Source organism: Canis lupus, chromosome 8 (genome assembly GCF_011100685.1).
Source record: "Canis lupus familiaris isolate Mischka breed German Shepherd chromosome 8, alternate assembly UU_Cfam_GSD_1.0, whole genome shotgun sequence".
In the NCBI taxonomy this organism is placed as follows: domain Eukaryota; kingdom Metazoa; phylum Chordata; class Mammalia; order Carnivora; family Canidae; genus Canis; species Canis lupus.
The window spans coordinates 43,619,643-43,646,852 of NC_049229.1; the positions used below are offsets into that span (position 1 = coordinate 43,619,643).

At 46.5% G+C, this 27,210-nt stretch overlaps 1 protein-coding gene and 1 long non-coding RNA gene across 3 annotated transcripts in view; one reads left to right on the top strand and one right to left on the bottom strand.

Annotated features, from left to right (window-relative positions):
- Positions 1 to 811: 811 nt before the first annotated feature.
- On the bottom strand, positions 812 to 26,525 carry LOC119872886. Of its 2 annotated transcripts, XR_005363479.1 has the most exons (3): positions 26,247 to 26,525; positions 1,561 to 1,659; positions 812 to 1,170 (listed from the first exon to the last, which is right to left on the bottom strand). It is a non-coding gene; the product is annotated as an uncharacterized LOC119872886 (long non-coding RNA). The 2 variants fall into 2 exon arrangements; XR_005363480.1 differs by lacking the exons at positions 812 to 1,170; positions 1,561 to 1,659 and adding an exon at positions 17,052 to 19,026.
- The window catches only part of SUSD6 (sushi domain containing 6), a 97,804-nt gene continuing 96,362 nt past the window's right edge, over positions 25,769 to 27,210 (top strand). The window contains exon 1 of the mRNA XM_038545068.1: positions 25,769 to 25,926. The gene's annotated coding sequence lies outside the window, so the exon portion shown is untranslated. The remainder of the gene's footprint in view (positions 25,927 to 27,210) is intronic.

Sequence of the window (27,210 nt, forward strand, 5' to 3'; positions counted from 1 at the left end):
GGGCCCAGATTCTACATCGAATGGGTTTGTGTCACACGTGAATGACTCTATTAAGCTTAGTAAATCTTAATCTTCTAATGGGGGCTACTAACAAACACGTTCAACCTTGGCCCTCAGAGGGAAGACAATATCTTCATTATCCCGAGCAGAAAGCACGTCTTCCTCTGACCTGGAGGGAGACTCTGTCTTCCAGGGATGTTTGCTGTACACACGTCCTTGGAAAAATAGTCCAGAATTAAAGCTTTTACGAGACAGGCAGAAATGCCACGGAGAGTTGCTCTGAATAGGAAAAAGGAGCAATTGGTCAGGTGGCCGGTAAGAGGTGGCGCTGGCATTCGGTCCTGGCTGTCTCATCCCAAAGTGAATGCCATGCTTTGTGTTTCCACGAGTAAAGTATCTAGAGATGTGGAGTTAGGTGCAGAGGAGTGGGCAAGCTGAGCTCTCCAAATCTTGGTTTTCTCCTCTACATAGAATCCCATTCCATTGCCTACCTCAAAGATTAATAATGTCTGCTATGTGAGTGCCACCTCTGTCATTGAGTAGGAACACTAATAGCTACCTACCTTCCAGGATTGTTGTCAAAACTGGAAAGATATATGCACAGTACCTAGACCAATATATTGTCAATAAGTGGTGATAAAATAGTTACCATTTTTTAAAAAAGATTTTATTTATTTATTCATGAGACACACACACACAGAGGCAGAGACACAGGCAGAGGGAGAAGCAGGTTCCATGCAGGGAGCCCGACGTGGGACTCGATCACGCTCTGGGCTGAGGCAGCACTAAACCGCCGAGCCACCCAGGCTGCCCAAAATAGTTACCATTAATTTAGATAAACCTCATCTTATAGGTGTGGTCAAAATCAAGAAGGAAACATATCTAGGATCTGTAACTTTTAATGGGAAGCCCAACGAATGTTCCACCTTTGATTAAGGAATGATTCATCAACTGGGAAGGTCATAGGAAGAGAAGGCATGAAAAGGGGACCCTCAAAATGGGACACTGATCTCTAACGGGCCACTTTAGCAGAACTGAATGGCAAACAGTGGGAGGTACCAGTGAACAGTCAGATATCTCTCACCTCTCAACTTTAAGTGTCTTGGACATTTCAGGAGTTGGGTTTCAAACAGGTTAAGTACTGATTTCTTTCAGGTTGGGCATCCTAGCCTGCCAAAGATCAAAGGTGTTAAATCCAAGGTTATTTTGGCACCCAGTAAAGATAGGAGCCCCGTTTGGGAACATGCACCTGCTCCTTGTGGATGAGGTAGTACGCATGGTGGCGAGGAAGGTGGGCTTAAGAGTCATACAGATTACACATTCAAAGGCCAGCTCAATCAGGCTGTATGATTTGAGACAAGTTTCTTAGCTCTTCTGAGCCTCACCTTCCTCAAAAGAGGAGGCCACAATGTGGACTGTAATTTTGCCTTGCATAGGCCTTTAGAGATGCTAGTTTGTTAAGTACCCTGTTCAATCCTTAAATATAATAGCTCACTGGCAGTCTGGGACCTATAACAAACTACCATGCACTGGGTGGCTTAAACAACAAACATTTCTCACAGCTCTGGAGGCTGGGAAGTCCAAAGTCACGGTATTGGCAGGTCTGGTGTTTGATGAGGGCCTTTCTTCCAGGTTTGCAGATAGCCAGCTCCTTGTGTCCTTACACGGCAGAAAGCAAAATGAGATTGAGAGAAAGTTCTGTCCTGTCTTTTCTTTTAAGGACACGAATCCTATCTTGAGGGCTCCATCCTCTCATGACTTACTTACTCCCAAAGGCCCCATCTCCAAACACCATCACATCGGGGGTTAGGATTTCGACATTTGAGTTGGGGGAGACACAAACATTCAGTCCATAGTAGTCAATTTGGACCAAAACAAAACAAAAAACCCAACCCTCCTACAATGTAGACATTATACCTCCATTTAAATTCATTTTTCTCAGCCCTCACCACCCACCTCAGCTCTATGCGTTTGTGTTATCCCCTTTCTTCTCAAAATAATCCTATTCACAGAACAGAGATTATTCCATCTAAAGCTCTAAACCAAGAGTTGGTAAACTATGATCTGTGGGCCAAATCTACTCACTGGCTGTTTTTGTAAATAAAGTTTTATTGGAACACAGCTAAATTTATTTGCTTACATGTTGTCTGTACTACCTGTCCTGCAGCAATATCAGAATTGAGCAGTTTTGACAGAGACTGCATGATTCACAAAGCTAAAATATTTACTATTGGGCTCTTTACAGAACAAATTTTCCAGCCCCTGTTCTAATGACTGATTGCTAGCTTGGGCCCAGGTATCAATTTGTTGCCTTGCACCTTCAAATTGACGCTTTGGCACCTGCTCTGGCATAGTGGACTGTCTGCATTTTCCACCCGGCAGGAAGCCCAGCGTTAAAGGTTTGCCAGTAGAGGGAGTTGGAGGGACGTTGCAGGAGAAAGGTGCTTCTATTCCTGGTTCCTTTGTGCTGCGATTTCTTTTTCTCATTCCCGCTGGGTGATGAATGGTGCAGGTGTGCGGGGATCAGCTGCCGCCCGCAGCCTACCCCAGCTGCGTGCCCAGAGCAGTCAGTGACTCGCAGGCCCGGCACTGGCCTGGGAAGCACCTTCCTGGGCCTTCCAGAGGCAGACACCACATGTGCTCAGCCTTGCCTTGTGCCCTGCTACTGGTGCTCTCACACCCTCTCCCCAGCCTCAGTCCACCTTTGACGATCATTTCCTGCTGTGAGGCATCTGCGGAGCAGCTCCACTGCAAACTTCTCTACCACTCAGGGGGCTGCAAGCTGCAATCACACCTTTCCCAGTGAGCCCTGAATCCGTCACAAGGTGGGGGTCAGGAGGAAGGGGGTGATCCTCTCCCCAGTTGTCCTTCCTGAATACTCTAAATCAGCTTTAGGGAACCCTTGAGAGTTCTCTTTATATCTCTGTATTTACTTTCCTTTTATAGCTCAATACTTCCTTGTACCAGCTTCCTCTGTTTAAATTACTGTGTGGTTTCTGTCTCCTGATGAGACCCAGAGTCCTACACAGCATAAAATATCACCATTCCCAATTCTTGAGACTAAAGAAAACATTTAGTCTTCTAAAACCTTAAGAAGACGTTTAGGACACAAAATAGCAGGTAAAAGGTATGTATGTTAAAGATAAAGTGTTTATTTTGTACTTTGTTAAAGTAATATATATGTCTATCACAGTAGGAAATGAGAAAATAACCAAAAAAAAAAAAAAAAAAAAAAAAGGAAAAAAATCACCTGTAGAAAAAGAATCACCCAAAGACTACCAGCTTGGCTACAACTTGGTGTGTGGGTGGTAGGGACTTGTAAGCTGCAGGAGGGCAGGTCCCTGTCTGTTTCCATTCACAACTGCTTAAGGCCGGGTCCATAGCAGGTCCACCTACTAAATGCATCAAGAGGGAATGGGGTCTAATTGGTGCTACTTTGCTCACCGTATATACAAGGGAAGTGGCCTTGCCAAAATATTTTGAGCCATTGAGCCACTTTGATTAGTCATCAGAGTTATCTGACTTATTTTACTTAGCACAATACTCTCTCCTCCACCCATGTTGTTGCAAATGGTAAGATTTCATTCTTTTTATGGCTGAGTAATATTCCATTGTGTATATGCACCACCTCTTCTGTGTCCATTCATCTATCGATGTACATTTGGACTGCTTCCTTATCTTGGCTATTGCAGTTAATGCTACTATAAACATAGGGGTGCATGTATCTCTTTGAATTAGTGTTTTGTATTCTTTGGGTGAATACCTAGTAATATGATTACTAGATCGTAGGGTAGCTCTATTTTTAACTTTTTGAGGAATCTCCATAGTACTTTCCACAGTGGCTGCACCAATTTGCATTTCTACCAACAGTGTAAGAGGATTCCTGTTATCTCCACAGCCTCGCCAATGCTTGTTTCTTGTGTTTCACTTTGAACCTGTCTAATGGCCATATCCATCAGGTGTCTAACCCAATGGTTGAGAGCATGAGCTTGAGTCCACATACCTGGGTCCAAATCCCAGCTTATCTGTGTGTTCAAGGAGAGTAACTCAACGTTTCCAAACTACCATTTATTCACTGCAAAATGGGTATAGTAATGTCTCCTTTATAAGGTTGTTGCTGAGAAGTGCCTGGCTGCCTCAGGTGGTGGAGCATGTGACTCTTGATCTCAGGGTCCTGACCTCAAGCCCCACACTGGGCATAATATAAAATACCTAATATAAAATAAGGCTGTTGGTGAGACTTAAACGAGATTAAATATGTTCAGCACGCAGCAGAGTGTACCTATGTATCTGGTGCAGAGTAAGCACTGAATAAGTAGCAGGTCATTATTATTGTTCCTAAATTTGGATGAAACAATGAGCACATCCAAGGTTTCTTTTGGCTGATTTCCTTGGTCTATAGATTATGTCTCTGACTTGGATTTCAGTTCCTCTGCTCCATTTGGAAACATTGCCCTCTACTTATTTTACCTCTTGTTCTTGGAAATGAGAGGATTTCCCTCATGCTCTGAGAGAGCAGGTAGAAGGCAGGATTGTTTTGTTTACTCGAGGCAAGTTCTGAGAAGGGACCTTAATGCGCACTTCACCTTCTGACCTCTAGACGGCGCCGCTCCCCTGCTTATCTCCCAGCTCTGGCGCTAATCCTCTAAAGTGAGGCCTGAAAACACCAAACCAAATCCCTAAAACCCAGGGATGTGCTGAGTGCCCTTGAAAGACAGTTTCACAAGGCTACTTGAAGACCACGTCTTCCTCATTTGGGTTGTAGGAGCTGACTTGTACCCACACTTCTCTGAGCGGGTGATGCTCTTTTACACTTCCCGGTCTACGTGTAGTATTTACAATACTTGTTCCATGCTACTTTGTGACATGAACTCCCTCTTGCCTCACAAAACTCAGCCCAGAAGTCCCTTCCTCAGGGAAGCCTTCCCTGATTAGACCTTCATTCTGGGTTGGGCGCCTCACCGCTGTGCTTTCACCACACCCTGAGCATTTTGCGTTTGGTAGGAGCTACAGTACCTATTTTTTAAAAACATTTTTATTTTTTACTTTTTTAAGTTTTTATTTATTTATGATAGTCAGAGAGAGAGAGAGAGAGAGAGAGAGAGGCAGAGACACAGGCAGAGGGAGAAGCAGGCTCCATGCACTGGGAGCCCGATGTGGGATTCGATCCCAGGTCTCCAGGATCGCGCCCTGGGCCAAAGGCAGGTGCTAAACCGCTGCGCCACCCAGGGATCCCTTAAAAACATTTTTAAATAGAGAACTTCAGATATTAAAAAATAGAATAAGTGATCTAATAACATCAGTCCTGCTGAACTGTAATTTCTGATTTGTCTTATCTGGTTCACCCACTAGACAGTGACTTCTATGAGAGGATCTGTACTTTTTGGCATTTGTCCCCAGCTCCTGTGCCTATTTATAAATACTTAATAAAGATTTGAGAAATAAGCAGAAGTATACTTGGTCCCGTTTCTCTATTCTGCTTCCCCCTTTTTCTTTTTTGGGGAGGCTCTTCCCATCTTGCCTTCGGTCTTTGAGGCAAGCGGGGAGGCAGCTGTGAGCATTGCCAGCAGCACGCAGGACTAAGTGTGGCTTGCTCTGATACCCTCCTATATGACATAGACATGTGACCAAATTTCAGCTCTGTCTTCTTTTACAAACATAATAAATTAGTTAACATCTCAGTGGCATTATCTGTAAAAAAAAAAAAGAAGAAGAAAGAAAGAAAAGAAAAGAAATAAAGTAAAGAAAAAAAGGAAATTATGCTTGCTTTGCAGAGCTGTTGTGAGAATCAGATAACATACCCAATTGCTTGGCACATAGTAGGTATACCATAAATGCTACTTTCCTCTCCTGTGGGTTTTCTGTTGATCCCAGGGAAATGACTTCATCCTTGGGGAAGAAGGGCTGTTATTCATTATGCAGCTGGAACAATGACAACATAGATCTTCGGGAAACACCGGCTTCCCCTGCCTGGCATGGGAGGTGGAACGTCAGCCTCCCCGCATAGCCAAGCCCTCTGTATCTGACAAAGGGAGGTCAGACTGGCCCAGGGCAACATGAAATGGGGGAGCCAGAGCCCTCCGCTGTGCCCTTCCAGTTCTGTTTGGCTTTTCATCCTCCTGTAGTCATTCATCCGACACTCAATGCTCTTGAGTGCCTCCTGTGTGCAGGCCCAGGGCTAGGGGCTCAGGCTGTGCTGAACAGACAGACTTGGCCATGCGCTCACAGAGCCTGCGGTATCTGTGGATGGGGTGGAGGGAGAGGCAGGTGCACATTGCAACAAGGGATAAGAGCAATGAATAAAAAGTGTGGTCTCTGCGAACAAATGACAAGGGAATCTAATGCAGTCTGGGAAACGGGAGGGCTTCCTTGGGGAAGTGACATTGCAGCCCAGATGTTAAGAACCAATGGGAATTCACCAGGCCAGGCATGTGGGGAGAACAGAACCTTCCCATCCTCCTACCCTGAGTCATTTTCTCTCCCTGTACACTCATGCAGTGCCCCAGGGGTGCACCCCACCCAGAGCTCTCTCTCTCAAAGCTCTCCTCGGGCCTCCCCCAAAGCCTCCTGGTCTAGAGTCTTCCTCTTATCAAGGAAGTCATCCTAAGATGGAAACTGAGAACTGTCTTTTCTTCATGGAGCACTTGCCTTCTGCTCAAGGATGCTTACAGAGGAATGGTCTTTATTTTTTTTTAAATTATTTTTTATTCTTTATTTTTTTAGAGGAATGGTCTTTAAAGAACAAATTCCAAATAGTGAGAATCTTAGGCACTTTCTGGCCAGTGTTTTGGAGGATCACACATGGCTGCAGGCTCTTTCCTGAGCACAGCCTTCTGCCTCACAGAGCAATCTCTCTTCCTTCTCTGTGTCACTGCAGGCCTTAGCTTCTCCCCGTAAGAGCAACCTGGCAACACCCAGAGCCTGTCCTTCCTGACTTGGCACAGCATGAGGTCAGGGCCCAGGGCAGCCCAGGGGATCTGATGAGGGCACACAGGTGTTCAGTTGCCAGGCACCTGGACCCAGATCAGCCCAGCCCAGGGCAGAAAGTGAACTTGACGTCAGCAGTGGCTGAGGTCAGCCCACAGATGGTCTGTGAACCTCAAAAGGAAACGAATGATCACCAAGAATGGAGCCAGTCTGTTTTCATTTCCTTTTCTTGACTAACCTGACAGATCAGGGCAACACTGGGTCCTGGGTATCCCTTGTGGTTGAGAATGGAGAGGCATGTTCCTTTTTTTTTTTTTTTTTCTTTTAAGATTTCATTTATTTATTTGAGAAAGAGGGCACGAGCAGAGGAGAAGGGCAAAGGGAGAGGGAGAAACAGAATTCCCACTGAGCTGGAAGCCCAATGTAGGGCTCTCGATCCCAGGACCCTGAAATCATGACCTGAGCCAAAGGCAGACACTGAATAGACTGAGCCACCCAGGTGCCCTGAGAAGCATGTTCCTAGTCAGACTATAGCGATATGGCTCACCTCTAGTGATGCTTTTGCCCCAAATATTGTGCCGTTCGAGGGCTTTATGCACAAGTTGGATGTAGACAGTGTGATCACAGATGGTGCTAATCTGGGCAGAGAGACAATAAAAATCATTGTTGCTAGGATTTATATGCCAGGCACTTCTCACTTTACCACATACCTTTTCCTTTTTTAGTGAACGCTCTCTCGGTGACCCTGAGATGTGGGGATTAGCCAGTTGACAGTTGACACACGAAGAAACAGATTGAGAGGAAGTGAAAGGCCCAAGGCCACATAGCTGGCATTGGTGAGACAGGCTTGGAAAACCATCTGAAGCCCTTCACGAGGGAAAACTCCATTCATTCTCTCACCTATTCACCAGAAATTTACTGAGCTCCTTCCATGTGCTAGGCAGTGTTTAAGGTAAGGAAGACAAAATCCCACTCTTATGGAGATAAATCCTTGTGAGGAGAATGGGAATAAAGAAGTAAAAAAAATTAAAAAGATAATTTCAGGGGCACCTGGGTGGTTCAGGCGGTTAAGTGTCTGACTCTTCATCTCAGCTCAGGTCTTGATCTCATGGTCATGAGTTCAAGCCCCACACTGGGCTCCGCACTAGGCATGGAGCCTACTTAAAAAAAAAATTAAAAAGGTAATTTCACAGAAGTGCTATAAAAAAATAAGTGGGATAGCAGAGCAATTTAGACTGAATGGTCAGGGAAAGTATCCTTAAAAAAGTGACATCAGTGCCAAAAGGAGCCACAGTTGGGAGGATCCAAGGGAAGGTCCTTAGGCAGGAGCAGGTTTAGTACCTTTGGGAAACAGAGTACTGGATTTTAATGGGTTCTAAGGGAGCTGTCCTTCTAGATTGATTTTCAAGAACTTGATTGAGATAAATGAAAGGTTCTGTACTTGGACCTAAACATAGGGCATGATGGACTTGCCTACACCAGCCTGGCTGACAGGGGCCGCAGGTACAGTGATCTGGGAGGGCTAATGTCATCTAGAGTTACTCTGATCAAAGTAGGGTCTAGGGTGCAGGAGCAGATGGATCCTTCCCTCACAGCAGGTTAGACCCCACCTGAGATCTGAGCATACTCTGGGCACTGACTGTACTTTGAGACACTGAGGGACAATAATGTGGCCACACCAGCGTTGTGAGCAGGGTCAGAAGATCATCTATCCCAGGTTGAGATTTTTCCTTCAGAAAAATCTAGATCAGTTGGAAAGAGTTACAAGAAATCAGATTTTCTTTTTTTCCCTACTGATGAAATGAATATATGCAGATAATTCCCAATGTAGAAAAAAATATATAAAGATAAAGGAAAAGAAATCCCTTTATTCCCATTATCCAGAGGCCATCACTGGTAATATTTTATGTAATTCCTTCTAATACCTTTTCTAGGCTTTTTTAAAAAAATATTTTATTTATTTATTCATAGAGACACAGAGAGAGAGAGAGAGGCAGAGACACAGGCAGAGGGAGAAGCAGACTCCATGCAGGGAGCCCGACATGGGACTTGATCCCAGGTCTCCAGGATCATGGGACTCGATCCCAGGTCTCTGGGATCAGGCCCTGAGCCAAAGGAGGTGCTAAACCACTGAACCGCCTGGGGTTCCCCTTTTTCTAGGCTTTAAAAAATGTAAGTAAGTCAAACTATGCATATGCATGGTTTTGTTGAAGCATATGGATGTGTATAAATGTCCAGAGAAGCAGTGGAGCAAGCAGAGCAGTCAGAGGATGGGCTCTGGAGTTCTTGGCCGGGCCTTAAATCCTGACTCTGTCCCACGTCAGCTGTCTGACCCATTCCACTTCTTAACCCTGTCACCTCATCTGTAAAACAAAGATTCTATTACCCTATGACATAGGGTTGTTCGAGGTATAAATGAGCTAATATTTGTAAACACTAGAAATAGTGCCTGTAATACACCTGCTGCCTAATGCTTGATAAGGGAATATTATCCTTCTTTTGTGGAACACTATATCATAACTAAGACAGTGATATGAAGATGTCTTATGTAAGCATCTATTGTCTGAATAGCCTTACACAGGCTTGCTGCTTGGCCAAGAGCCTGCCGCTCCCATTCCTTCTGCTGTACCCCCTCTCCCCCAACTTGTACTCTCTGGCTCTCTCTCTCTCAAATAAATAAAATCTTTAAAAATAAAAACTCAGATTGGCTCAAGCCATGCTATCTCTGCAAAGATATTCAAAGACTAATTAACAGTGGTTGTCTCTGGGGAGGGGAACCATTTGCTGAGGAATCCCTTCTCCCTGCCCCCTCCCCATGCCTCCCAGAGAAGATCAAACTGAAAATGAGCTGGGTTACCTTGTGAGGTATAAGACTCTATGTTTTTATTTTATTTCATTTTATTTTGTTTGTGAGAGGGAGAGAGAGAAAGAGCCTGAGCAGAGAGAGAGGGGCAGCAGGAGAGGGAGAAAGAATCCCAAGCAGACTCTACGTCCAGTACAGAGCCCGACACAGGGCTAGATCTAGCGATCATGACCTGAAGCTCTCAGTTTATTTTTTATTTTTTATTTTTTTTAAGATTTATTGACTTATTTTAGAGGGAGGGGAGGAGCAAAGGCAGAGGGAGAGAATCTCAAGCGGACTCCCCACTGAGCAAGGAGTTGAATGTTTAACCAACTGAGGGACCCCATGAGGCTCTCCATTTTTAAAATGTTTGGACATCAGCCAGATAATTGTATCTTCTGTAGCAGGTTCTGGCAATCCAGAGTAGAGGACCATGGCTGCATGAGAAGGGGCATGTTCTACCTAAAGACACTCAGTTAAATACTTTTGTACACTATGCTGGGCACACATTTTAGACCTCCAAGACAGCCCAGAGATCACTGGAAGAGCTAGTTCTGTGCACGCATATGGCTGGCTGGCTGGCTGGCTGGGTGGATACAGACTCCATCTGAGCCCCAGATTCTTCCAAGGTCAAATTCTTCTTGCAAATGCCCTCACGTGTGGAATGAAGAGGAGGCAATACTATGAAAGCCTCACCAAAGTGGTAGGGAGAGGGGTGGCCCACAGAGGGCCTTCCTGTGGGGACAGAGCATATTTTGGCTCAGTCCAGCGCCAGCTGCATGGGCATGAGAACTGTGCAGCCTCATGGAGCCCCACATTTGGTATAACCCTGCCCTCGGTTTAATGTATTTCTCTTTTCATCTTGGAATTCTATTTATTTTATTTTATTTTTAAGTAATCTCTACCTAACGTGGGGCTTGAACTTATAACCCTAAGATCAAGAGTTGCATGCTCCACTGACTAAGTCAGCCAGGTGCCCCTCATCTTGGAATTCTTAATAATTTTTAAGCAAGGGGCCTCATATTTTCATTTTGCACTGGGTCCTGCAAATTACGTAGCCAGTCCTGTCCCTGTTGATTAGAGGAGAGTGGTGACATGATTTTTTTCTGCCTTCATACTACAAAGGCAAGACTTGGATCTGCCTGGAAGCCTCCTGGGCCTCTAGTCCTGACACAAAGAAGTAGACTCCAGAGTCCTTTGCCTAGAGGAGTAGGGGGAAGAGGACAGAGAGGGGACAAGAACTCTGGAAAGGTTTTGAGGCCTGCCTGTCCTGACACATCACCTACTTACTTCCTCATCATGCAAGGGTGGATATCCAGGTGAAACCATCCAGTCAGCAGCCAGCACATATCTGATGTTTGGAGCCTGGGCCCAGCTATATTTCAGCCTGACCTATGACCAGGAGGGGAAGGAACTGGGTGCCTGCTCTGGGATGGAATCTGGGATAAGCGCATTATCCATATGGGCTACACAGACAATATTGTATACCAATATATATAGATATGGATATAGATATATACCTTGATAATCTATAAAAATAGTACATATTTTACCAAAGACAAAACTGAGGATTAAATAATTGGCATAAAACTACAACAGTATAAAAATTGAACACAGAAAGAAAGGGAATCACTTTTCATCCCATTTTCCAGAGGCACCCACTGAAAACACTTGGTAATTTCTAAGTGTGGCGCTATCTCCAGAAAGATACATTAAAAAGCCACTGTTGTCTCTGGGAAGAATTCATGGGAGACAAATTTTATTTTTCACTTTGATACATTTTGAATTTTGCACCATGTACATGTAATACAAAGATATATCATCTTGGGATGCCGGGGTGGCTCAGTGGTTGAGTGTTTGCCTTTGGCTCAAGGTGTGATCCCAGAGTCCCCGGGTTGAGTCCCGCGTCGGGCTCCCCACGGAGAGCCTGCTTCTCCCTCGACCTGTGTCTCTGCCTCTCTCTGTGTGTCTCTCATAAATAAATAATCTTTTTTAAAAAGATGTATTATCAAAAAAAAAGACGTATTATATAAATAATGGTAAAGAGTAGGCTCTTTGGATTATATAAGAAAGAAATTAGTACTCTAGTCATCTGGACTGTTTGGAGTATATAACTTAACCAGTTTTTATGCCAAACTTAGGGGAAAAACTCAGTGTTTAAGACTTCTGGGATTTCAGTTATGAATAGGAAATTCTAACTGTGTATATTTTATTTGGGAAGAAAGCAAGGCTCTTCTTCCTTGGAGAAGCCAAGTAACTCACTTGAACTCACACAGCTCTAAGTGGTGAAGCCAAAACTAGAATATGGGTTTTCTAATTCCAAAGGGAGTGCATGGGGGAAGAGAGGCCTGTGGCAACTCAGCTTCCTATGACATGATGCCCAGGGCCATGTTGAAAGAACACAAGAGTGCCTGCTTAGGGGTCTGCTTCAGGGAAGTTTTATTGAAAGTGAAGTTTTATAAATGCACTGTAAATTCATGATGGATAAGCTTAATTGTAAAGAAACCGTAAGTTATATACTCTTGACCTGAACTAACATGAGGTTAAAAATAGTTTTAAATATTTCAGCACAGAAAGGTGAATGTGCACTGCCTAGTGCTTGTAACCAGACACCAGTAGGGATGTTATATAATTTGCAGGATAGTCTCCATTTCACCTTTATAAAATCCAAGGAATTCAGACTTCCAAAACATATCTAACCCAAGGGTGACAAGAAAGATAAAATATTAAAAAGCAGTAGGGCAAAGATTGCTAATTGCTTATCCAATATTCATTCTTACCATCTTGCTTAATATAGAATTGATTGGCTTTATTGGGATTAAAAGTGTGCCTAGGGATACCTGGGTGGCTCAGTGGTTTAGCCTTTGGCCCAGGGCTCAATCCTAGAGTCCCGCGATCGAGTCCCACGTCGGGTTCCCAACATAGCATGGAGCCTGCTTCTCTCTCTCTCTCTGTCTATCATGAATAAATAAATAAATAAATAAATAAATAAATAAATAAATAAATAAAATATTTTAAAAAATAAAAAAAATAAAAGTGTGCCTAGCTAAAATATTCTATTTCCCAGCTTTCTTTGCGAATAGGAGTGGCCAAAGATGTGAGTGGTTGAGTGGGGCTTCCAAGAAAGCACCTCCTTTTCTCCTGGTTCTTCTTCCTACTACCTGAATGTGAATGTGATGGCTGGAGCTATGGCAGCTATGGTGAGTGTGTTTAAGCCACAGTAGTTAGATCTCTGTTAAAGGTAATACTAACTGAAGTGACGGCCCAGCAAAATGCCTGAAGACTCTAAGTGTCATAAAAGTCCATAGTGTTCACAAAAATTGATGTGGTGCTCATGAAGATGTTCTGATGATGTTAAGGACACCCGCAAAAGAAAGGAGTGAGCTGGCAATCCCTCAGCTTCCTTTAGAGCCTGAGTCCCTATCATTGGAAAGAAGCACTCAGGAATCTCGTTGGTGCTCAGTTTTCCAACCAATGATGCCAGTTTCAGGGAGAAAGTGGTAAGGCCTCTGGAGTGTGGGTATAAGAGCCTAGGAGGGGCTTTATACCCTAGAGGGTGTATGGAAAACAGTCAGTGGTGATGGGCTTTCACTTAATCTTATTCCTGAACCCAACATGTCTGGAGAGAGCCAGTCCCTATTAAGGTTGGGATGGGACAGGGTGCGGGGTTGCTGAGAACCTTGGCTCTGAGGGGCTCTGGGGTGGACTGGATACGTGTAGAAGGGCTAGGGTCAGAGGGCAGAGCCTGAGGCAGGCTAGAAGACAGTGTGTTTGGGGTAGGAAGGGAGAGAAACCTGAGAGATCCTAGGATGGTTTCACAAAGTGAACACTCAGTGCTTCTAGAAAGACTACAGTGGGTCTAGCTGGGAAAGGGCAGGGGGCTGGGGTTGGGGGACAGGGTGCCCAGGAGGACCCGTAGCAGGGCTCAGGGGCCAGAGAGGCTGTAGGGATCTTAGGTCCCTGAATTAAATTGTTTTTTGGGCCTTGGGATTCATTGGATCATTAATTATGTGACTTTGCAAAGTGCTATGACTTCCATCAAAATACTAATTGTTTTTTGAGCATCTATGTCATCACTTGTCACAAAAGCCTTGTCTTCTTTCAGGGCATATTATAGAGCAACACAATAGAAATCATCTGAGAAGCTGGGGAACCCAGACAGCAGTACTGCAGAAAGAGTGTCTTTGTTAATATGGCCACAAAATATCTAAATGCCCTGTAACTAGATGAAAAGGTGCATTCACAGACACCCCCCTTAACTCCAAATTCCACAACATTCTGCTAGAACTGACAAGTATTTCTGCCTGAGGACTGGTATTAAAGTTGAATTTGAAATATGTTAAGTCACATCTGTGGTCTCCTGGAGCCTTCAGGTGCTGGGTGGAAGGTCTGGAGCCTGAGCGAGTGGATGCAGGCCTTCCCGTCTCCTCAGCTCTCTGCCTCCGCCTCCGCCTCCCTCCATCCTCAGCCCTTCCTGGCTCCGCGGGACATCAAAGCTGCTCCCTAGACCATACAAAGCCATTACTGGAAAAGCCACATAAATGCTGCAGCTCTTTGCTGACTGGGGCTGGGAGTGGTGCCAGGCCAGAGATTTCGGAAGGGAGCCCTTCCAAATGCTGGATTAAGCCTCTGGAGCAGATGTTGCCTGTGGCTCGCCAGCATTCAGAGAGCTGGGCGGCCAGCAGGCTTGGACTGGGCTTTGGATAGCCCGCAGAACTCTCGAACAAAGACCTGGACACACTGCACTGATGGAGAGGCCGAGCGAGGGTCAGCTGTCAGGGGCCCCTGGGGAGCCCGCTGGGTGCCCGAGAGACTGAAATTGCAGTGAGTCATTTTAGATGGAAAGAAAAGGGCACAGAACAAGTGTTCCTGTGAACATTTCCCTGACACCTCGCCCACTCGACACTCAATGGATAGTCTTCCCTCCCCCAGCTCTGTGCTCAGCTGCCCCATTTTAAACATGGGAACAACTTAATGCCTGAAATTTGCAAAGGAGTCGGGCTTTGGGGAAAAAACCCAAAACGATAGAACTAACCTAGGCACCAAATCCAAAAACCACGCTTTTGTACACAAAGCCCAGCAGCTGAGACAGCCCAGCAGCTCACCCCCTTTCGGATTAGGTGTCTTGAGGGACCAGAGAGGTGTGCCAGCTGGAGGACAGGTCTTGCCATGGGCAAGTTCCCGTGCCTGTCATACCACCACTGCCAGAGTGTAGCACTGGGTCGCTGAGTCAGGGCAAAGAAGAGAGCAAATCAGGGGGTTTGAAAAAGACCCCTGGGGCGCCTGGGTGGCTCAGTTGGTTAAGCATGTGCCTTAGACTCAAATCATGATCCTGGGGTCCTGAGATCGAGCCTCACATGTGGCTTCCTGCTCAACGAGGAGCCTGCTTCTCCTGCCTCTGCTCTCCCGTCCCCAACTCATGCTCTCTCTCCCTCTCTCTCAAATAAATAAATAAATAAAATCTTAAAAAAAAAAAAAAGGGAGAAAATACATGGTGAAAGCTGCCCTTTACTGATTTTGCTGAAGGGCAGCATCGGAGCAGAGACACGTCCTCCCACAGTGTTGGAAAGGAATGCTGGATTTGCAGTCGGGCAGACCCGGGTTTGAATCCTGGCTCTGACGCCTATCAGCTGGGGGGCTCTGAGCTAGTGCCCTGACTTCTGAGCCCCTGTTTCCCATCACTAAAGCTGGCTAATAATCCCTGCCTCACAGGGTTGTCCTGAATGTGAATCCACTCTTTTCCCAGGACCTTGTGCACACATGTAATTTATCAGAAGCCACAGTCACAGCCCCGGAGTCATCCCTGACAATGTGTGTCTGGGGCCAGGATGTTCCATCAGTGAAGCAAATTCTCTGCTGTCATTGCTCATCTCAGCTCAAGACCAGGGCTTGTTCTTGGGCGGTTACTTCAGAAGTTGGGCGACATTCCCTGCAAGCTGTTGAGAGGCTGGAGGCTTGGATTTCACTGAAGCCTTCAAAAGGTATCTGCATTTTGAGGCCAGTCTCCTTTTTGTCGTGTTTTTTTTTCCCATTTGTTCTTAGTTTTTGGGAGAAGCTTTCATCTTCTAGCTGCTCTGAAATTAATCTTTCTCTGGAAGTATTTCTTACCACTGAGGAAGATCTGGGCCTGCCCCAGACAAATTTGCAAAGGGGGCAGAGAAGGGAGAGGAGGAAAAACATTGGAGCGGGAGCAGCAATGAGAGAGAGTGCAGGGAGTACACTTAGCAGTGATAGGAGGGGGCCCTGAAGTCGGAGGGTAGACTCCCTAAGAAACTGTGGGCACCAGCAGTCCCCTGGGATCTGCTCTCTCCAGGCACCCCTGTCCCCACCAGGGTGCACAACAGCCTGCCCCCATGGAACTGGAGCCATGCCGAGGGAGGCCTATGTTGATTCTAAACTCAGTGCCACACCACAATTGCCCTCAGAATCTTCTAGCTCAGCTCCCCTTTCCATTTGCCTTTCTGCTGCCTCTGAGAGGCCCAGGGATTCTCCTGGTAAATTGTTCTCACTAAGCCCCATCTCTTGCACTGCCTGTCACTACCCCATGCAGGGCCAGCTTCTTGGGGGTACCACTGTGTGATTGAACAACAACCTGTGCTCAGAAGGACCCTGACTTGATTTAATGCTTTTCTTCTGTCTCAATCTTAAAATTCTTAATAATTTTATCTTCAAAATAGGTAAGTGTTTTGTAAGTCAAATCCAGTGGTTCATGGAGCATGCATGAGGTAAGGTATCTGGTGACAACACATAGCAGGGCAGACAGTGGGCCTCATGGCCCTGCACATGCAAATACTGTCCTGGGACAGTCTGGAACACCATTGGGCCCTGAGGTGGCCAGGCCAGCCCTGTGCCCAGACTGGTGGCAGTGACAGCAGCAGTAGTAATAACTGCAGGAGGAAGAAGGAGCTCTACCAGAGGGCAAGGACCCGGGTGGGTGGCCCGTTTGCATCCCTGTAGCCCATCCTTGCAGCATAGATACTAATATTAACTCCAGGATCTGAGCTCCTGGACAAGGGTTGCTGGCATCCAGCCAGTCAACTTTGTCAGTAAATTATTACAAAATTAGAGCACATACATAGACATTGCAATAGAGCCTATCAGCAAGTTGTTAGAATTCGTCAAGGAGTTTAGAATTTACAATTTTGAAAATTGCTGCAAAATTGCAGAGCAAAGATTCACAGACCTAGAAAGAGAAATAAGATTTAAAGGTCGTCCCATTAACTGGAGAACACTATATTTGCATGAAGCTTCAGCTAAACCAGTTATTAACAAGCAAGACAAGTTCAAAATTAATCTTTCCTTGTAATTGAAGAGACAATGAAAGGGCGCCTAAGTAGGTGATTTAAATTATACACAACAGACGAAGCCACTTTCGGTTTCTTGTATGACCTCCACAAGTTACAGGAAATGTTAGCGGGAACATTATGAGGCCATTGTGCAAACTTACATTTAAGATCAAATTCAGACCTGCATGAAACTGATTTGTATCAAGAATTAAATCTGCTTAGAAAAAATGTTCCCTAAGAATTGTCAGCTCTAAATGCACTGAATTTTATATTTTGAGATAATATATCAGAAATGCCATCCAGTGTTGTCACAACCCATAAAATACTCTTAACAGCTTCAGTAATGGTTACATAAGCAGAAGATTCTTTCTCAGAATTAAAAATTATTGAAAATTATTTGCGATCTTGCGTTTGCCAAGAGCAACTAACATCATTCTCAACTACAGTGATTGAAAATAAAGTTTCTAAAATTATACATTTTGATGACCTAATAAATGATTTTACAGAAAAGCAAGCCAGAAAATTCTTAGGATTATTCTAGATCAAACATTAATAAAGTATTATTATTTACAGCATAATAACACCCCAAATAATGTTTTATGATTTGCGAGTTTATGTTGTTATATGTAATATATCACTGTTATCACTATTAGTTTAAAAGTGATAAAGTATTTCTAAAGCCAAAAGCTTTGTGGTTTAGTGCTTTTGGCAGCACTTTTTCCGTGCTCTTTGTTCAAGAGCACCCATATTTTTATTTTGCACTGGGCCTCACAAATTACATGGTCTGCTCTGCCTCAGCACTTGAAGCTTCTCTATATTCCAGTTAACCCCATAAACATATAAACTGTTACATTTTAAGAGTTCTTGTAGATTCTAGAGCAGTGGATCTCAACTGAGGTCAATTCTCCCAGGAGACACATGCAATATCTGGAGGCATTTTTGTTGCTGTTGTCATGGTTAGGGGGCTACTCCTCTCATCCAGTGGGTAGAGGTTAGGGATCCTGCCCAATATCCTACAATGTACAGGACAGTCCTCCATGACAAGGAATTATCTGGTCCAAAATATAAATAATGCCACCGCTGAGAAAGCATAAACTGGAATCTCCAGGTATGGTTCTAGACCAACAGAGTAAGCAGCCCTGGTGGGTTGTTTGAAATGTAGGCTCTCGGGTTCTCATCCCAGACCCATAAATTGGAATCTGTATCTTAACAAGATCCTCAGGCAATCCATGTGCCTGGGAGTCCCCTCCTGCTGCCTTCCTGCACAATTTCCCATCTTTGAACTTTATATAAATAGAATCATATGGTGTATACTTTTTTGTGTCTAGGTTCTTTCAATCAGAATCATATTTGTGAGATTCGTCAATGTCGTCAATGTCCTGTGTGAATTGGAACTTTGTTCTTTCTTGCGGCTGCGTGGTATTCCACTGTACGGCTTTAATACCATGTATTTATCCGTTCTACTGTAAGTGGACTTTGGAGTTGTTTCTAGCTTTTTGCTGTTGTGCATAAGGTGCTGTGAACATTCGTGTTGATGTCTTTTGGTGCACATGTGTATGCATCTAGTTTTTACAGTTATATGTGTAGGCAGATTATGTTATCCGTGATTTTCATTTCCTGGGAGTAAGGGGGTGCTATATAACACTGCTATCCAAAGGAGGCATAGGTTCTGAGGGAGTAATTGAAACCCTCTTGTTTGAAGCAGGTGCTTCTGTCCATATTCCATTTGTTCTACACGGATTGTCCTGTACCCGGTGGTAGGGAGCTCTGGGTGGAGTGGGGGGGATGTTTTGCTTTGTGGAGGAAGAGAATCTTGTCATGAGGTTACAAAAAGCAGAAGCCTGCATTCTCACTCCCATCACTAGAGGTCAGGCATTCACAAAGGACTTGGGATTGGCGTCCCCTTCTTCCAGATGGGCTTCTTTTCAGATTCCTGCCCCTTCTTCTCCCTTGGTAACTGGAGGTCCAGCTCTACCAGGGGAAATTTAAAAAAGAAAGAAAGAAAAAAGAAATATTCATAGTGCATGTCAGTGGAGGCAGATGGAATGACACACTGGGGTCTGGCTGTCTCCTTGAGGTACCCCACATGCTCCCTCCCCTCCCCCTCCCTACTGGCTTTGCCGGTGAGTGTGTACTAGCCCTGGGCCACCTACGTTGGATTCTGTATTCCCACACGGTGGTTTCTGCAGATACAGGGCTGGTAAATGTTTAACAACTTGTTCTAGGAGTGGGGTCTGATTTGTAGCAGTTGCTAATTTGTGTGATGTAAAAAAACTCTTAACTATGTCTGATTTCAAGCTACCGATGAGGTGTTATTGAACGTGGAGTTGGGAAGAGATGCTAAGTAGCATAATATACAGCATTCCCATCATACATATATAATAGTTGTAAATAAATTTGGAAACATTATTGGATGAAGATAAATACAGTAAAATAATTGGGAAGTGGTAAGTTTTGAGTATTTATTACTTAAAATATAATTAATTTAATTTTTTAAAGATTTTACTTATTTATTCATGAGGCAGAGACACAGGCAGAGGGAGAAGCAGGCTCCATGCAGGGAGCCTGACGTGGGACTTGATCCCAGGTCTCCAGGATCAGGCCCTGGGCTGCAGGCGACACTAAACCGCTGAGCCACCCAGGCTCCCCAATTTATTTAATTTTACATATATAATTTAATTTTGAATAAAGCCCATGTTTAACAGCCAGCTCACAAAAACCCTGGCAATTTTATAGTTGGTTCTTAAGGATAGTATGAGCAGGTTCCAGCACTGCAGGTAACCCACAGTGGTACCCCTTTAAAAATCACATTTGTCTTTTGCAGTGCAAATTGTGATTGTACTTCCTAAGAGGTAGGCAGGCCTTTGATACTTAGTAACTACGGCCTTGACCTTATCTTTACCTGTCTGCACCTCAGGTTCCTAATCTGTAAAATGGAGATAATAGTATTAATACCTACTTTACAGGTTTACTGCAAGGATGACATGAAATCATGTATGTAAAGCCATTAGCATAGTGCCATTCACATTCTGATGTGAATTGGCTGCCAGTGACCGCCAGAACTTCCCAGCCCAGCCTCTGCCTCTTCAGACACTCTGATGGAGGGGATCCCTCCATTTCTCCATCCCCCTGCAGCTCAGAGCTAGCAGAACCAATCCACCATTAAGTCACCTGAAAATGAACTGCCAGGGAAGCCTCGTGGAAGAAAGTCATCAAAGGAATGCAGTGTCAAATGACCAGAAGCCATGTGGGTGGAGTTTGTGTCTGCAAAGGCTCAGGCCGGGATCCCTGGGTGGCGCAGCGGTTTGGCGCCTGCCTTTGGCCCAGGGCGCGATCCTGGAGACCCAGGATCGAATCCCACATCGGGCTCCCGGTGCATGGAGCCTGCTTCTCCCTCTGCCTGTGTCTCTGCCTCTCTCTCTCTCTCTGTAACTATCATAAATAAATAAAAAAAAAAAAATTAAAAAAAAAAACAAAGGCTCAGGCCTTGAGCTGCCCCCAGTGCCTTCCTTCTTCCCAGCTAGTTGACACCATCAGCCACTGCCCAGCCCTGGGGCAAAGGGCAGAAAGTAGAACAGGGAAACAGAGTGACTGGAACCTGTTGAGGTGGGATCTGGACAGTTATCCTCTGAAGACAGAGGGAGTGGACGCTCTTTGCTACCTTGGCTTTTGCCTGAGTGTAAAACGGGGCCAACACTTTGATCCAGTTTACCTGGTCTGTGTCAGAGATAAAAATATCAAAGACTTGTCAGTGTTTCGGAAAAGCAGGACGGGTCACTGTCACTCTCTTATACTCTTAGACGTACTTACTAAGTGGGCAGCATTAGGTACACGCTGAATCAGGTAAGTGTCCCTTTATCCAGGGCAGGGAATCATAGTCTAAGTAGCCCTGCTTTGGCCTCTGACCTCTGCAAAGCCCCCTGACTAGTGGCCAACAGGGCCTGGGTCACCGAGCCTGGCTCTCATAGGTTCCTGACGTGTCAGAAGTCATAGGCTCCTGAATATCCGATGAATGGCGTGGGCCTGCATATTCAGATGACCAGCCACCTGAGTTCAGCATCTTCCTCCCTAGGGTGGTAACTGCCCCTCAATCCTGCTGGTTCAACCCTGCCTGGCCCACCCATCTTGAACTCTTTCTGTAGTGAAGATGGCTTGAATACATCTGGGGTAGGGTGGGTTTACTTATTTACTGTCACAGGGCTTTGAAGGCTGCCCAAGGAATCTTGAATCAAAACAAGAAACCCTGGGGCACCTGGGTGGATCAGTGGTTGAGCCTCTGCCTTCAGCTCAGATGGTGATCCCAGGGTCCTGAGATTGAGTCCTGCATCAGGCTCCCTGTAGGGAACCTACTTCTCCCTCTGCCTATGTCTCTGCCTCTCTCTTGTGTCTCTCATGAATAAATAAATAAAATCTTTAGAAACAAACAAACAAACAAACAAACAAAAAACAAGAAACCCATGGTCAGATAAGCTGGTAACCTGCTTCAGTGTCTCAATTTCATTATAGGTCAAAACCGGGGTTTAATAATGTCTCATTTTATGGGGATGTTGTGCAGATAACATGAGCTGGTATGCAAGAAAGCACTTTCAAAAAGATCAAGAAATATATAATAGCAATTTGTGTCATCATTTGTTATTTTTATTGGGGGTAGGAAGGGCCATATGATGTATTTGGAAAAGTATAACTTTTGGAACAAAAACAAGAATGAATTCTTGTTTTACAACATACATACTTTGTAGGGGTTTTTTGTTGTTGTTGTTGTTTTAAGATTTATTTATTTCAGAGGGAGTTGGGCAGAGGGAGAGGGAACTCAAGCAGACTTCACACTGAGTGTGGAGCCCAAAGCGAGGCTCTATCTCACAACCCCAAGATCAAGACCTGAGTGCAAACCAAGAGTTGGATGCTCAACCAACTGCGCCACTCAGGGGTCCCATTTAGTTTTTGATATTACAAAATCTCTGTGAGGGAATCCCTGGGTGGCTCAGTGGTTTGGCGCCTGTCTTTGGTCCAGGGCGCGATCCTGGAGACCCGGGATGGAGTCCCATGTCAGGCTCCCTGCATGGAGCCTGCTTCTCTCTCTGTCTGTGTCTCTGTCTCTCTATGTCTATAATGAATAAATAAATAAAATCTTAAAAAAAAAATCTCTGTGAGACTTTCCTCATGTGTAAAATGGTGATAATGATACTTAATTTGGAGGATAGTTGTCAAAATTCGTGGCTACATGTATAAAGTTGTCTCTGCCAAGTACCAAGCACACAGTAGGTGTTCAATAAATAGTAGCTGTCATTCCTGCTGTTAAACATAACAATAGTAACACAGATACCAAGTACGAATTCCCAACCTTTTCTCTCCTTTACTTCCTGCCCTTTCAGTGGTGAAGTGGAAGCTACTAGTTAGATTCCTAGAATAGGGAGAAAGAAAACCATGCCCTCTGACTCATATCACAGGAGTGACCAACTTGTCTGTTTGCCAGGACTCTCCTAGTTTTAGCACCAGAGGTCCCAAGTCCCAGGGACTCCCTCAGCCCCAGACAAACTGTGATGATTGACTACTCAGCACGAACCTTGGTCCAACTCCAAGCCATCTTCAATACCTAGGCTTAGAGTATTAAGATTTGTATTGGAAATCTGGAAGGACCCAGGAATACCACCAGCTCTAAGAGCCAATATAAGTCCTTTTAGAACAGGTAGGGTCTAGATAAATAAATGAAAATAAAAAATTAGCCCTGGCCTTCAAAGCCATTATGATAGGTGTAAGATACAAAAAATTAATTCTGAAGACCATGTTATCATATGATTCTATTTATACAAAATGTCTGGAATGGGCAAATCTATGGAGAAAGAAAGTAGCTTATTGGTTGTGGGCAGGGGTGGAGGAGTGACTGCTAATGGGTATAGAGTTTCTTTTTGGGATCATGAAAATGTTGATTGTGGTAATGGTTGCACAACTCTGTAAATACACTAAAACCCATTGAACTATATACTTTAAATATATAATTATATGTTTAAATTGTGAATTGTATGGTATGTGCACTAGGTCTCAATAAAGCTGTCAAATTTAAAAAAAACAAAAATTTAAAACAATTTTTTAATTTAAAAAATGGTTCTTCCCACATTAAAATCTCAAAGTCCAAATTATTCGTAACCCTCATTTTAAGAATTATATTTTCAATGATATAAAAATGTTAACCTAGGCCAGGTAATAACAACCTAGTGTTGCAGACAAGAACCATAGCAGAATGAATGTAAACAGCCTTTTGCTCAGTTCTATAGGAGGCCAGTGGAATCTCAGGCAGCAGGGAAATGGGAGAGGAGAGGCTGGGGAGCCAGCATTTACAAAGGGAGAAAAGACTCACCCCTGATCCTGCAATATAAAGCAGGTGGAAATACAAGCTAAACTGAGGTTTATCCAAAATGCCACAGAAAGGAAGGAGAGCTCTGGAAAGTCTGCAAAGGGTAAGTGGGGAGGACGTTCCAGCACAGGGAAATATGGGCACAAACTCTGAGATGTGAAAGTATGTGGCATGTTACAGGTACGCAGGTAGTATGTGAGGTGTGTGGAAGGATGGAGAGGACTTGGGACAGGCCATGGAGCACTGGACACAGCCCTTGCTTGGGAGTTTGATTTGATTCTGTGGACACTGGGCAGGGGGTGGGGGGTGGGGCAGGGGAGGAATTTTAGGAAGTGAGTTACAGATCTGCAAAGAGTCTCAGAAGCCATTTTACTGTGTGAGAGGCTGTGGGTCTTGCATGAGGTCACTGAGGTGGTTAGTGGTCAGACTGACTGCAGTACAAAGCCAGGAGCTCTGATGCTCAGCCTTATTTCATTACAGCCAAGTTCCCTTTGTACGTAATCTGCCCACCTTTTCTTCTCTCCACTTGTCTTCTCTGATTCTTCCCCCATCCTTTCCTTGTCTCCTTCCTGGGCCTTGGGCATGCCTGGGGTGTTCCTGCAGCCCACACAGGGTTTCTGAGCTCTGTAGCAGATCCAGGCAGACCCAATACTTGCTTTTCAACCCCCTGGTGGTCTGGGCAGCTGCAGCCCCAGTAGGGAGCTGAAATGAGCAGGAAGGAAGGGATGCCCAGCAGGAAGGCAAGGAAGAAAGAAGGCAGAGCAAGGACAGACAAATGGAAAAGGTAGCTACAGCCACAGGTTTTGTGGGGCCCAGAGGGGTAGGAGTCTCTTGGGGATGGGTGCCTGTGCATGGGGTGGGGAGGGACATTCTGCTGGTCTGGCTTGAGCTACCTCAAGGACACGCCCTGTTAATTCACAGCATTTTCCCAGAGAACCTACTAGAACTAGGTTAGGTGAGAGGCCCTGAGGGGGAGTATCCTGTCCAAAGTGTATCTATCTGGGAGGAGGGGCCTGCCTGACCTAAGCTGCAGGAGGCTGAAGTCTGTGGGTCCAACCGCAAACTCCTGCACTGTTTCCCAAGTAGGAGCTCTGGCAACATTTATTTTTTTAATTTTTAAAAAGATTTTATTTATTCATGAGAGACAGAAAGAGAGAGAGAGAGAGGCAGAGGGAGAAGCAGGCTCCATGCAGGGAGCCCAATGTGGGACTCAGTCCTGGGTCTCCAGGATCACACCCCGGGCTGAAGGCGGTGCTAAACCGCTGAGCCACCCGGGCTGCCCTCTGGCAACATTTATTGAGCACCTCTGAACAGGCACTGTACAAGGTCCAGGGGCACAAAGGTAAAAAGTCACCATCACTGCCATAAACGGGCCACAAGCCCTGTAAACACACAAACGGAGGACTTCCCTCCCGGGGCTGCAGTGAGATCACCAACAAACGATGTAGCAATACAGTGCACAAACTGTTCGCATAGTGTATGCTGGAAAACAGCCCAAAGAGGTAAGGCTCAGGATGGGAAATCAAGTTAGGAGTATGGCGTGGTCCTAGCCCCGACTCTGCCAGTCCTTGCTCTTAACTAGTTTTCGCAACCTTCAGATCCTTGGTGTGCTGAGATCGCAACACAGATCTCGGTGCTGAGAAATCACTTCGGAATGCTTCTTAAAATAGATCCCTGAGTCCCATCCCGGGTTTCCTGAATCAGAAGGGCTGGAGGCGGGATCCCGAGTCTGCATTTTTACACGCACCCACTCTCTCGGGGCAATTTCGAGCTTGGTAATCAACGCTACACCTTTTGGGAAGGACCCCTGAAGAGGGGGATGATGACCCGCGTCGGCCCTAGGTCGACTCAAGAGCTAATAAGGCAACGTGCATGAAAGCGCCCCGCGAAACGGAGAGCAAACCAATTATCTGCAAATAATAGTAATCCTATAACCTAAATAACATCCAAAGGAAGAGAAAATACACAAAATACTACTAGTGAAAGAGCTGGAGAGCGCACTGCAAACGCGGCGCAGGCCGAGGCGGTGCCACCCACCGCCCGCGAGCGGGTCAAGCGCGGTAGGCGTGACTGTCCCTTTAAGGAGTCCCCCCGCCCCCCCCGCCGGCCGCGCTCCGGGCTCGCCTCCCGCGGGGCGTGCGGCCGGGTCTGCGGCGCGTGCGTGCTGGCAGCCGTCGGCCGGCGGGGCCTCCCAGGGGGCGGTCCCCGCGGCGCGACGCCGGCGCTTGTTGCGTGCGCGCCTGGCCCCGCCCCCCGCCCGCCCCTTCCCCTCCCCCTCCGCGGTCCTCCCCCGCCCGCGCGGTACAGCTGGGCCAGTGACGCGGGAGCCGCCGCCGCCGCCGCCGCGTTCCATTCTCCTGAGCCGCCTCCTCCCGCAGCTCCGGCCCGCGCCAGCCAGACAAGGGCACGCAGGGCCTCGCCGAGAGCCGAGAGGGCTGCGGGCGCGCGCAGGCGGCGGAGCGGACCCCGGCGCGCGGACGCTTGGAGCCCCCTCGCGGAGGTCGCCGCGCCGTCCCCGGGTGAGTTGTCAGCGCACCGGGCCGGCATTGTGTCACCCGAGCGCCCGGCCGCCTGTCAGGGGCGCGGGGCCGGCCGGCCGCCCGGAGGCTCCCCGCTGTCACCGCGCCGGTGGCGCGCGGGGCCGGGAGGGCGGCCGGCGCGGCTGTGCGGAGGCCGCGGGAGGAGCGGCGGCGGCCGGGCTGCGGCCGGGAGCTGGGGGCGGCGGGCCGCGGGGGGGGGGGGGGGGGCGGGGGGCCGCCCGGCCTCGCCCGCCGTGTGCAGGGTCGCGCTCCCGGCCGCGGCTCGCCGGAGAGAAGCTGCACGGAGGCCCCCTCTCTACCTCTTATTTCCTCCCGGCCGACCCCGGCGGCGGGCCCTGCGGGGCGGCGGTGGATTTTCCGAGGAAATCTGGGAGTCCGTGTGTGGGAGCGTCGGAGCTTGCTGGAGCCCTCCCCGCGCGCCTCGTCTGCTCTTTAACCCTAAAAAAAAAAAAAAAAAACTTTATTATCCGGGCTGAGACTCCCCGAAACCACTTCCTGTTTAGCTCTTTTTTTTTTTTTTTCTACTCCTGGTTTTTAGGGACTCCAAATAATAGTGTAGGTGTGACCCTCCCGCATAGTGTGGCTGCGGGCTGCTGAAGTGGAAAGTTACCTGTAACGAGATTAGCATGGGGTGGGGGTGGGGGTGGGGGACGGGGGGCCCAAGACGGAAAAGGCGTCAAAATCAAGGCTTTGGCTGTTAGGTGGAGGTCCATGCCTTGGCCAAGAGGCCTAATCCTGCAGCTCCCGCTGCTGTATGTGGTCTCGGGGGGCAGGCGACCCGCTGGGCTTTGTTGCCCTTGCTAACAGGGTTTGTGTGTGCTCTGTACCGAGGTGCAGTGAAACTACCTGCTTCACTTAGCTGCGGGCGTTTGCGCCCTTCCTAGATCTGCAGAGATAGGAAGGGGTGTCTTTGCATCCTTTGCGGGGGGGGGGGGGGGGGGGCTAACACATTTTCTTGATCTTTTCGTTCCTCTGGTTTAAAATGTATGTATGAAGGATGCACACACCTTTTCTGTTTTGGGAATTCCACACCCAAATTGTCACCATCTAGTGGAGGCTAGTATAGACATGTTCTTGGCATTGAGTTCTCAATATTCTGGGCTTTGCATTTTTTTTTTTTTTTTTAAGATTTTGTTTATTTATTCATAGAGACACACACAGAGAGGCAGAGACACAGGCAGAGGGAGAAGCAGGCTCCATACTGGGAGCCCGACTCGGGACTCGATTCCAGGTCTCCAGGATCACACCCCAGGCTGCAGGCGG